Below are 13,042 nucleotides of genomic sequence, written 5' to 3' on the forward strand. Positions count from 1 at the left end.
GGACCTCTAGATGGCAGCTAACAAATCAATCACTAACGTCCAGCACGGGCCGACGTACCTGGATCTGCACAAAAAGATGTGCAGAAGTATAGTATGAGTACACCACAATGGTACCCAGTAAGTATCAAGCCTAATCTCGATAAAGTAGAGATGAGACCAGGTCAAGATACCTACTAGGACATGATAAACATAATATATATATATATATATATATATATATATATATATATATATATAAAACAATGGAAAGTAATAAAAATAGGAAAAATGATTGATAACAAAGCAATTTAATAATGTAAACTAATGACAGAATTGTAAGCATAAGATAACAAGAAGAAAGCAAATAACAAGAACCACAAAAAGTCAAATACGGACAAAACTGGTAAGACAAGGAAGAATAAACGCAACAGGAATTGTTGAACCAATAACTCTTTTCAACATGAGATGCACAACAAGAATTACAACCAAGGTACCTCCTCGTATACAATAAGAATCACAATCGAGGTACCGCCTCGTATTCACATTTCTCAATTTCAATCAAAATCTTTCCTTATACCGTTGCGTGAGCCTTACATTTAGATAGTTTTGAATATATATTTTTTCGAAGTAGCTACACTCACTTTAGTCCACCTTATGAAGCCGCGTGGCTTCATTTTATTTTCTTACTAGCAACACGCACATAAATCCCACCTTATGACGCCGCATGCACATTAACCCCTTTTCTTATACTGCCGCATGTGCATCAATATCACAACATAATAACAACCCGCACCACAAGTGCCCATATGCCACAACTTGCCAAAAATCAACAATATCAGTGTTTCCACAACAATAACCCATGGCTCAATCACAATGTGTACAAGAATATCAATAATAACAATGAATGTGAATTGCTCAACAAGGAATATATCTCAACAATCAACAATTTCGCCTTAATGTGATAACGACTTTCACAACTTCAACACCAATAAATCAACAAGAAGATATTTCAGAGAATAACAAATTCAATTACAAGTAATTCACCAATTAAAGATATAACAAAGCAATAAGGAAGGAAATAACTTCAACTAGGCATAAAAGAGCAAAACAACAAGCAAGAGGTAGAACAAGTGTTAACAAAATTAAATAAGACATGAAAGGATAGACTAATACATGTAAGAGTACATTAACAATGAGAATTAGAATATATAATATGAAAATTCAATTAAAGGCATGAAAATAGTCTAAATAACCTACACCGGTCAAATACCACATATAATTCGTGTACCCACTCGTCACCTTGCATACGCGACTTTAACATAACACAAATATCACATCAATCCCAAATACTAAGGGGTAGTTCCCCACAGAAAGTTAGGCAAGATACTTACCTGAACTAGGCCAACTCAACACTCGAAAATAGCTTTTCCCCTAAAATTCGCCTCCACACGGCTCAAATCTAACTAAAATTGACATAATATTATTAAACAATGCAAGGTAAAACAATTACAATAGATAAAGTTATGATATTTACACTTTTCCCCAAAAAATCAACCCCGGGCTTGCCCGATCAAAACCCGGGTCAAAGGGTAGATTCCAACTACCCATAACCCCACGAGTCCATATATATGATTAGTTTCAAAATTCAAGTCCAAATTGACTCTCACAACTCGATTTCGTACTTTTCAAAAACTTGACAAAATTTCTCAATTTTTTCTCTTGATTCACATAAATTTGATGTTAAATCTAAGATATAATCATGACATATAGTTCGAATTGAGTAGCATCACTTACCAAATGTTTGTAGATGAATATCCCCTCTCCAAATTGCCTCCTATCGAGTCTAGGATTCTAAAATGTGAGAAATAAGACTAAATCCCGGCTTTTCTAACCTTTTGTGCAGTTGCAGTTGTCGCAATTGCAAACCATCGTAATTGTGAAGAAATCCTCGCATATGCGGCCACTGATAGCCTAAGAGGAGATAGCAAATGCGACATTCACTTTACATTTGCGAAGCATGTCCTCATTGCAAATGCGACTTTTGTGTCGCAAATGCAATTTAGCCAACCTCCTGTCACTATTCGCAATTGCGATACTTGAGGCTCCCCCTGATAAGGTCGCAATTGCGACCCTGGTGTTCGCAAATGCGACGCCAGAGGCATCAGGATACCAGAATCTGTTTTTCAGTCTAAAACATTCCGAAACATATCCGAATCTCATCGGAGCCCTGAAGGCTCCAAACCAAACATCCACACAAGCCCAAAAACATCATACAAACTTTCTCGCATGATAAAAACAAAAATATAACATCTAGAACTACGAATCAAAGAGCAAAATGCATGAATTTCAAAGTAAAGTTTAAGAACTTCTAGAATTGTAACTAACGTCTGAATCCTATCAATTCAACTCCTAATGACCAAATTTTGCAAACAAGTTCTACATAGAAAAACAGACCTATTCCACATCCCAAAATTAAATTTCAAACCCAATATACAAAAGTTAACCTACGGTCAAACTTCTAAGCCTTAAATTGCCGATTTTTGGAAAAATAACAAAAATCAACCTACAGACTTCCGACTTCGATTCCAGGCATACGCCCAAGTCCAAAATCACGATACAAAGCTATCGGATCCATCAAAAGACCGTTATGGGGTCATTTTCACAAAATTCAAAGTTTGGTCAATATTTATATCTTAAGTTTCTAAGTCAAGAACCAAAGGATCTTCATGGAACAAAACAAATCAACCCTGTAAGTTATAGAACTATAAACACACATGTGTGAAGCATAAAAAGGGAATCAGGGTGCAATTACACAAAATGAACGATCAGATCGTTACATTCTTCCCCTCTTAAAACAAATGTTCGCCCTTGAACGTGCATAAGGACATACCTGAAGTGATGAATAGATAAGAACAACAACTCTGCATGTCGTGCTCGGTCTCCCAGGTCGCCTCCTCGATTGGATGACCCCTCTATTGAACCTTCACCGAAGAAATGTTCTTTGATCTCAACTTCTGGACCTATCTGTCCAAGATAGCCACCGGCTCCTCAATATAAGTCAAATCCTTGTCTAATTGGACCGAGCTGAAGTCTAAAACAAGAGATGGATCACCATAATACTTCTGAAGCATAAAAACATGGAACATCGGATGAACTGTTGATAAGTTAGGTGGCGATACAAGCTTGTAGGCCACCTTACCAACTCTCTCAAGGATCTTTAAAGGACCGATATACTCAGGACTCAACTTGCCCTTCTTCCCGAACTTCATCACACCCTTCATGGGTGAAACACGGAGCAAACCCACTCTCCAACCATAAATGCTACATCACGAACCTTCCGATCAGCATAACTCTTCTATCTAGACTGGGGTGTACGAAGCCGATCCTGAATCAACTTGACCTTCTCCAAGACATCTCAAACCAAATCCTTGCCCAACAACTTAGCCTCTCCCACCTCAAACCAGCTGATTGGGAACGACAGCGTCTCCGATATATGGCCTCATAAGGAGCCATTCGAATACTCGATTGATAGTTGTTGTTGTAGGCAAACTCCACAAGCAGCAGGAACTGATCCTAAACCCCCCTCCCTCGAAATCCACAACATAGGCACGAAGCATATCCTCTAATATCTGAATGGTGCGCTCGAACTACTTGTCCGTCTGGGGTGAAATGGTGTACTCAACTCAACCTATGTGTCTAACTCATGCTGCACAGCTCTCAAAAAATGTGATTTGAACTGCGTACCTCGATCAGAGATAATGGATACCGGCACACCGTGAAGGCGAACAATCTTGTAGATATGGATTTAAGCTAGCTGCTCTGAAGAATAGGTGGTCACCACCGGAATGAAATGAGCCAACTTGTTCAACCTGGCCACAACCACCCATACCGCGTCAAATTTCATCTGAGTCCGTGGAGCCCAACAACAAAATCCATGGTAACGCGTTCCCATTTCCACTAGGGAATCTCAAGTCTCTGAAGCAAACCGTCCGGACTCTGAAAGTGGTTGTTCTGGAAAGTTAAGAATTTTTGCACTACTAAGACTATGAGCGGATATTGATCATTAATTGTAAAATGATCTATAATTGGATATAGATCTGTCTCTCTAAAGAGTCAGTTATCCATGTTACTTTGGATCATGTGAGCGTAGGCACCCGGGTTTGTTGGTGCTTTGTTTGGACACATGGCCGATGTCAGTCATATGAATTTGTATTGTGGGGTATATACACACACACACACACACACACACTTTGACTCATACATCGGTTGTATATAAATGTTGTTGACATGTGTCATATCTTTATATGAGGATTGAGATGTTGATAACTTATTTGATCTCCTTTATATTTAAAGCATGCCTAAATTTTGTATGAACTGTGTTTTGAGTTTTCGTACTCGTTGATGATACCATGCTCTATTCCGTATATTTTTTAGGCTTTCAGCTGCTTATGGGACTGCTAGTGAGTGTCGATGTCAACACCTTGCAACTAATTCTTCATGACTAGACTTGATACTTACTAGGTACTGTAGTTTTGTACTCATACTACACATCTGTATATTTTTGTGTAGGTTCTGATGTTGGCGTTAGTGGTTTATACCAAGTGGAGTAGGAGATCTATTGACGATTTCGTGGTAAGCTAATTTACTTGATCTGATCTACAACACATGGAGTCCCCCTCCCTACGTATCTATGTTGTCTATCTAATTTCCATTTTGGACAGACATTGTAGTTTAGTTGACTCTTTTTATTCTTGTTAGATACTTGTGATAGTTGTGACAACGGGTTTTGGGCATTACGGATAGTTGTGGTTGTGTTTAGACCCTGTCTAATTATTTGCATTTATGATATTGTTTTTGAGACTATTTCCTCTTTCATATTATATTATGATTCTGTTAAAGATTTAGATATTTTTTTTAGTTATGGTTGATTGGTTGTTGGCTTGCGTTAGTGGGTTAGGCGTCATCACGATCTTCGGTGGGATTTTGGGTCGTGACAAGTTGGTATAAAAGCTCTAGGTTCTAAGGGTCTCACAAATCACAAGCATGCATAGTAGAGTCCTGTGGATCGATACAAAGATGCCAGAATCTATCTGCAAGAGGGTATAGGGCTTTAGGAAACTTTCCCTTTCTTGATTCCTCATGATGCATTGATTATTGTCTGATTTTAAATCTTTCTCTTCTACTCTCTCATTGATGGTGAGGACGTGCACTTCAGCAATGGGAGCGGGTGGTAGTGAGGCAGCACCACCGACTGTAGCTGGGAGAGGCATGGCCCGGGGTAGGGTCAAGACTTCTACAAGGGTCACACTATCACAACTAAAGGTAGATCATCCACTAGGGACTGTGGCCACACGTATCTATGTTACGGAAGTACATTGGCAATCCTAATCGAGTGGTGCCCACAGATGATGTACAGATTACGGAGGACTTGTCATACGAGGAAATTCTAATTGGCATCCTAGACCGACAAATCCATAAGCTATGAAATAAGGAGGTAGCCTCTGTGAAGGTTTTATGGAGAAGCAAGAATGTGGAGAGAGATGACGTGGGAAGCAGAGGAAGAAATGAAGTCTAAATACCCCACCTATTTCAAACTGAAGATATGGCTCGAGGTGGGATACCTCAGCCCAGCTCTATGCAGGCCAGTAGATCATCAGGTAAGCTCTTATTTTTGACTTGCAGAATTCATAATGGACAGTTGTGTAAAGCCAAGTGTTGCTATTTATAGACATTGTCCATGTGTGGCATGTATAGTATGTTTTGTGGTTGCGTACATATTGGTTTTAGTCTAGTGTACGGGGGAGACTGGCAAAATTTTCCCAAAGTCTCTAAGAGTGAACATTCGAGAAAGAATGTTTCTAAGGAGGGAAGGATGTTACATTTCGTATTTTCGTACATTAAAGTTTCGTCTTCAGTTAATTGATGTAGGCTCGGGGATGATATTTTCTTGAGATTATAAGCATTTATGCTATTTATAACAAGCAATAAGTAAGTGCCGTGAAAGATAAAGGGTAAACGCATCAAAAAAATGAGTTTTATTGAAGGTTGTTGATTTGGGATAAAATACGGTACGAGCCATAGTACCAGGTATTTATGGACTAGTGCCATACAAGGTACTACATGACCATGAGAGTAATTAGTAAGGTGTACAAGTATATTAAAAGTAAGTAGTATTTTAAGTAAGTCGAAATAATTCTTAATTATGTGGGTAGTTGGTTAATTATTGAGTAATGGGATATTACCTAATTAATTAGGAATATATTGGATAAGGATTAAATTTCACTATGTGGCAGCCCACCCTTCAAACTAAGTGACTCATAAATCAAATTGAAGGGTGGCAAACTAAAGTGATAAACACAAGTGACTACATTCTTCATTACATGTAAACACCTACTTAGAAGATTTGCATTTTTGCTTCATTTAGCCTTTAGATGTTCAAGTGATTAATTTTATTATGTTCTTAAGATTACAAACACACGTTAGAATGTATTAAGAGAATACATAACATTTTCCTACTACAACTCCAAAATAACCCACGATAGAGCACTTGATTTCATAACTTCTTAAGCAACGTGAGATTTTGCGATTCTAAGGGAGTACGGTGCAACCTTTCCTAAGAAAATCATACGGATTTTTCCCTACTCCAGGTATGTTAAGGTTAAGTCCTTCCTTCATTTTGGCATGATCTCGTAATTACATGAGTTTGATAACGAGGCATAAAGAGAAGTTATATTCCTGAATTTATGTACATTTTCCTAGTCTCAAAAGTTACAGCATTCTCCCTTATCGGAACTTTATATTCAGTTTAATTTTGTCTTCTGTCAGCCAAGAGAACAGAGAGTCTATATATATACAGTATTACAGTATTTCCACCACCATCGAGCTTAATCAATCGGCAGGCCCCTATTGGGCAACCTCTGATCAGATGGTATGTTATATAACAAGCCTACTGTGATCGAGCGCCTATGAGCGAGCCTAGTTGGCCGAGATACAAAGCCTAGTATGGTCGAGCACCTATGAGCGAGCTTACTACGGCAGAGCAGTTATATATATACCGAGCCTTATAGGGCCGCACAACTATTTTATTTACTATATTGAGAGAGTTAAGCCAGTATTAGCAGGTAAGCATATCTTCAGATTATCTTTGACTCCCAGTTACTTTAGTTATTATATTATCAGTTCAGTTTTAGCTTTCAGTTATTTAATTTTCTTGCATACTCGGAACATTATTTCGTAGTGACGTCCCTTTTTCTCGGGACGCTGCATTTCATGCGTGCAGGTTCAGACAGACAGACAGGTAGACCTCCTCAGTAGGTGTTGCCCGAGTTCAGCTTTATCGGTAAGCTCCATGTCCTTCGGAGTTGCCGGGTCTAGAAATTTTGTGTACATCTTGTGTATATATGTACATAGGTTATGGATAGGTCGGGGCCCTGTTCCGATCACGGTACATCTATCAGTAGAGGCTTGTAGACATATCCTGTCAGTTAGTGCAATATGCTGGGTTTGTAGGCCTTGTATGTATATTTTATTGGTTTGTCAGCTGCAGTAGTTATGACGGCCTTGTCGGCCCACCTTTATATTGATGTTTAGTCAACGTTAGTTTTCATTCAGTTTTATATTTTGCTTCGCAAATTGTCTTGCAATGGGTCTCATGGCCAAAGTATGACATTATATGTTCGAGTCCCTTAGTCGCAAGTTGGTACGCAAGGATAGGTGAGGCACCGGGTGCCGGTCCCCCCGCCCCCCAGGTTCGGGGCGTGACATGTCCGCATTTGATTACTTGTTGTTCTTATTATGTGTTCACTCCTAGTTGCCTTTATTGCCTTAAATTCCGTTGTTAGCCTACGTTATTGTAATGCTTTATTATCATTCTTTTCCTCGCTTTTAGATATTAATTTATATTATACCCTCTTTAGTTTTTTTGTCCTAGTAGGTGTCTTGACCTGGTCTCGTCATTACTCTACCAAGGTTAGATTAGATACTAACCGGATACCATTGTGGTGTACTCATGCTATGCTTCTACATGTTTTGTGTAGATCCAGGTACACCCGTTCATGCCAGACGCCAGTGATTGACTAGTTATTTCCGGAGACTTCAAGGTAAACCTGCTCGACGCTCGCATGTTTCGGAGTCACCTTCTATTTTTAGTTGTATTACTGTTTGTTTTTAGTTCATAACAGAATTTTACTTCGAGATTATTAGTGTTTTCTCTGTAGAGCATATGACTTGGTTCCACCAGGTTTTGGGAGTTATTGATAGTTGTACTGTTTGGTTTTAATATGATAGATCACCTGTTTAAGCAGATATCTAAATTTTTATTTTTGCTAAATCTCGATGTATGTTAGGCTTACCTAATCTTAGAGACTAGATGTCATCACGACATCCTAGGGTGAAAATTTGAGGCCGTGACATTTTTTAAACTTTATATTATTTTGTAATGTCGCGGTATCAACATCAACGAAGTGACTTTTCAACGGCGAGCTTTGGTTAATTATTGACTCAACGTGCCACCTAATTAAAATAGTTGCAAGCCCCTTTATTCTATAACATACAACAAGTAATTATTAATAGATGAGTAAAACCTCATATCCTGGATAAATATTAATTGACAAAAACTCACTTTTGAAAGTTTGCAATCTCAAAATCATCGGCCAGGTTTTTTATTAGTCATTGAAGTCCTCAACTTACATTAATCTATAGAGTGTCTAATATGGCATTCTATGAAATCCATTGAACTTTGTGAAGTATTAGACATATTTAAGATGAAGTTAAAGAAAAGAGAAAATGGGAGAGAAGCTAAAGAAGATAGGCCAATAGACTCATTGCCTAGGATGTTCTAAGGGTGGACAGGTATAACGCATGGCTACCATGCGCTATACCCAGTCAAAATTGACCAAACGCCACATTTGGCCGGGAGGGTACATCGCATGCCTGCATGCGCTATAGGAACTGTGGTTTTTTTCTTTTTTTTTTTCTTTTTTTTTTTGTTATTCCAGTTGAACTCTACGTTACTTTGGTTTCAGACTCAAATTTCAGGTGACAAGGTGCTGACTAAGGAATATTAGCGATGTGTCGTCTCTTGTGCTGGCCATGCGTCATATGCATATTTTACCAATACAACTCTCTCTACGCAAATAAAACAATGAAATAGTCGTAAATTAAAGTAAATCTGTAATCTCTCTATGTAAATAGAACACTACTTATATTATCAAGATCTTCCAAATAGAATAGGTAGTACATTTTTTTAGGTCAATATTATGGGTGCCAAATAGGTTATTTGAGCTGGTCATGATGGACTGACTCATTAAATGGGTCATTGCTCAACTCTGCTCAGGGTTCACTTAGGTTAAGATGGGCTAAACAATAAGTTATAATCCAACCCGCCCAAATTAACCAAATCTTATATTTTTCACGAATTAGAGAAAAACAAATTCATAAAGAAAATATTTTTCAAACATTTAAACCAACCAAACATTGGAAAATTAGAAATATTAATTTTCTAGAACCTAGATCAAGGTAGAACTTTAAGATTAAGTTTTCCATGGGTCAAGGTTGGTGTCACGACCCGGATTTTCCCACCCTCGGGAGTCGTGATGGCGCCTACTAATAGGAGCTAGGCAAGCCAACTTAATTTACTTCTTTTAGCAATTATATTCCATTTAATGAAAACAAAACATAACATGATAAAGCGGAAGTCTCAAATATAATTAACTGAAAGAAATGCGGAAGTTTAACAAAATCCTCTACCCAAAACTGGTGTCACAATACTCACGAACGTCTAGAGAATACTAAATACAAGGTGTGAATTAAACATAAAACTATCTGTTTCGGTACAAATGATAACAAACTGAATAAAACAGAAAGGGACTCCGGGCCTGCGGACGTCAGCAAGGCTACCTCGAATGTCCCTGGACCGAAAGCTCGCTCCCAGAATGCCACTGCTACTCAAATGTTGTTCCAACACCTGGATCTGTGCAAAAAGATGCACAGAGTGTAGCATCAGCACAACCGACCCCATGTGCTGGTAAGTGCCTGGCCTAACCTCGACGAAGTAGTGACGAGGCTAGACCAGACTACCAAACAATGCCTGTGCAGATATATATATACAAGTACAACGAAATAATAGCGGAAAGTAAACATTTAGAGCTGAGAGGGGGAACATGCTTATGGGGTAGCAGATAAATCAGAATATCAGGAATAACAAAAGAAGAACTACATCTGATTTCTTCTAACACAGAATAAGGGAAAACAAACCACTTTCACTTGTTTCAATTTCCTCTCGTTGCAGGCGTGCAACACGATCCCATTTCCTCATATCACGTGGTAGGCGTACCACTCGATCCCATTTCATAATATCACGTGGTAGGCGTACCACTCGATCCCATTTCATAATATCACGTGGTAGGCGTACCACTCGATCCCATTTTATAATATCACGTGGTAGGCGTACCACTCGATCTCATTTCATAATATCACGTGGTAGGCGTACCACTCGATCCCATTTCTTTCAACACAACACACAATATAATTCCGGCAAGGGAGAAAGATATTATAATAAACTATCCCGACAAGGGAACAAGATAATATAATAAACTATCCCGGCAAGGGCACAAGATAATATAATAAACTATCCCGGCAGGGGAGATCCAGCTATAACCAAACTTATTCAATTTTTACTTAACACAATTAAATCAATACTCAGTCTCAACAATTACTGGCTCAGTGTTAAAGATTTCCAACCAAGTCCTCATAAACAACAATTAAGAATTCGATAATTTAGGAATTGAGGACTCACGGTCATGCTCGACACCAGTGTATAGATACTTGTCACCATGCCGATACACCGTACTCGACAAATAGCAATTAGCAAATAAGACTCTACTCCTATTCCCTCAAGCCAAAGTTAGACCAAACACTTACCTCAAATGCTCCAAACTCAACTCAAGCCTCTAGTATAGCTTTACCCTTCGAATTCACCACCAAACCGCTCGAATCTAGTCACAAATTACTTGAATGTATCAACAAATGCTAATCAAATCAATTTGAATGCATGAAAATGAATTTCCCAAAGTTCTACTCAAAATTTCCCAAATCGCCCCCGGGCCCACGTGGTCAAAACCCGAGGTTCGAACCAAAACCCGGGTACACATTCCCCCACGAATCCATATCTATGATTAGTTTTGAAATCGGACCTCAAATTGAGGTCCAAATCCCCAATTTTAAGAAAACCTAAGTTCTACCAAAAATCCCCATTTTCACCCATGGAAATCCTTGATTTTAAGATGAAAACATGTTTAATGATGTTAATTATTGAAGAAATTAAGTAAAAATTGACTTACAAATGATTTGGGGAAGAAAGTTTTCTTGGAAATTGTCACGACCCAAACCCCGGTCGTGATGTCGCCCAACACATTGCTAGGCAAGCCCGACCATTTACGCAACCTTAGCCAAATAATCTAAATAAATAAATAAATGTTCACTACTATAATACCAATTTAGGGCGAAAATTCTGATATAATCTCTAACATTCGAAAATCCCAAAATAAAATACTAAATAGCCCACAGAATCTGGTGTCACGAACATGAGCCTCTAGAAGCAGATTATTCACCTATTACAAGTCCGACTAGGAAAATAATACGAATAAAATAATAAAAGATAGAAGGGAAAGATCAAGGCTGCGAACGCCATGCAGCTACCTCGACACTCCCAGATAATTGCTGCTCAGCTAACAAGCCCTCACTCACCCTTTGGTGTACCTGGATCTGCACATAAGGTCTGAGGATAAGAAATCCTAAATAAACACAAAGTAAAGCTAAAAATACCATTAAGCAACAATACAGTTAGAATAAACATCAGAACATATGAAGAAATAAATGACAATTAAATATGCAATGCAACACATAAATCGGTACCTCCAGTACCCCGCTGCGACCGTGCAACCTGCTCCTTTTATTTAACGTCGACGGCGCTCACTGGGGGTGTGCAGACTCCGGGAGGGGCCCCTTACGGCCCAAGCGCAATAATAAGCCATCTCGTGGCATCAAACAGGCCCTTGGCCTCATATCAATATCATTATAATACTGCTGCGGCGTGAAGCCCGATCCCATACTCAGTCCAAAAATCACACAATAGTATAAAAATATTCAACCCAAACTTCATTTAAAAATATTAACTTAATTTCTAATTTAAGAAAATGGCTGAGATTTCAGACACAGTATTAAATACCAGGACTGAGTTTAATATTTATAAATATGGTAAGAAACCATTAAAATAATCCCTGAAGGATTCGAGTAGTTGGCACGAAGCCCAATTATGACAATTAATCCATTTTTATAAGGATATTACAAATCTACAATCAAATAGGTATCAATTTTATTAAGCGGGACGGACCGAGTCGCAATCCCTGACGGTGCTCTACCCCGCGCCCGTTATCCGGCGTGCAAGTCACCTCACATAGCACTACGTTATGCAAATTCGGGGTTTCAAACCCTCAACACAGTATTTACATTTATTACTAACCTCAAGCCGGCCAAGGTCCTAGCTTGCTATGCCCTTGCCTTTCGAATTCACCTCTTCGTGCGTCGAATCTGACCAAAACCATAACGAATACGTCACAATATGCTAAGGGAATATAACCCAATCGAAAAGACTCGAAAAACATCGAAAATCACGAAGTTGGCAAAACCCGAGCCCCGGGCACACTTCTCGAAAAATTATAAAATTCACATCACCGGATTCCTTATCTCGCCACTAGTCCATGCATATAAAGAACACCAAAATCGGAGTCCAAATGACCCCTCAAATTCCCATTTTTGTTCTCTTAGGTTTCAAGCCCTAACCACCATTTTTGACCTTAATTCCTTGAGTTTTCAGTGTAATTTCATGTATTTGCATGATAAAATTGTGTTCTAAGTCCGAGAATGCTTACCTGATCGAAGTCCTTGAATTTTCTCTTCAAAATCGCTCAAGAACACCCCAAGTCCGAAGTTAAAAATATGTTTCTGTAAAATTTCGCGAAGGGATTAAAACCCACTTCTGATCAGTTATTTCCGCTTCTGCGGT

This window comes from Nicotiana attenuata, chromosome 1 (genome assembly GCF_001879085.1).
Source record: "Nicotiana attenuata strain UT chromosome 1, NIATTr2, whole genome shotgun sequence".
In the NCBI taxonomy this organism is placed as follows: domain Eukaryota; kingdom Viridiplantae; phylum Streptophyta; class Magnoliopsida; order Solanales; family Solanaceae; genus Nicotiana; species Nicotiana attenuata.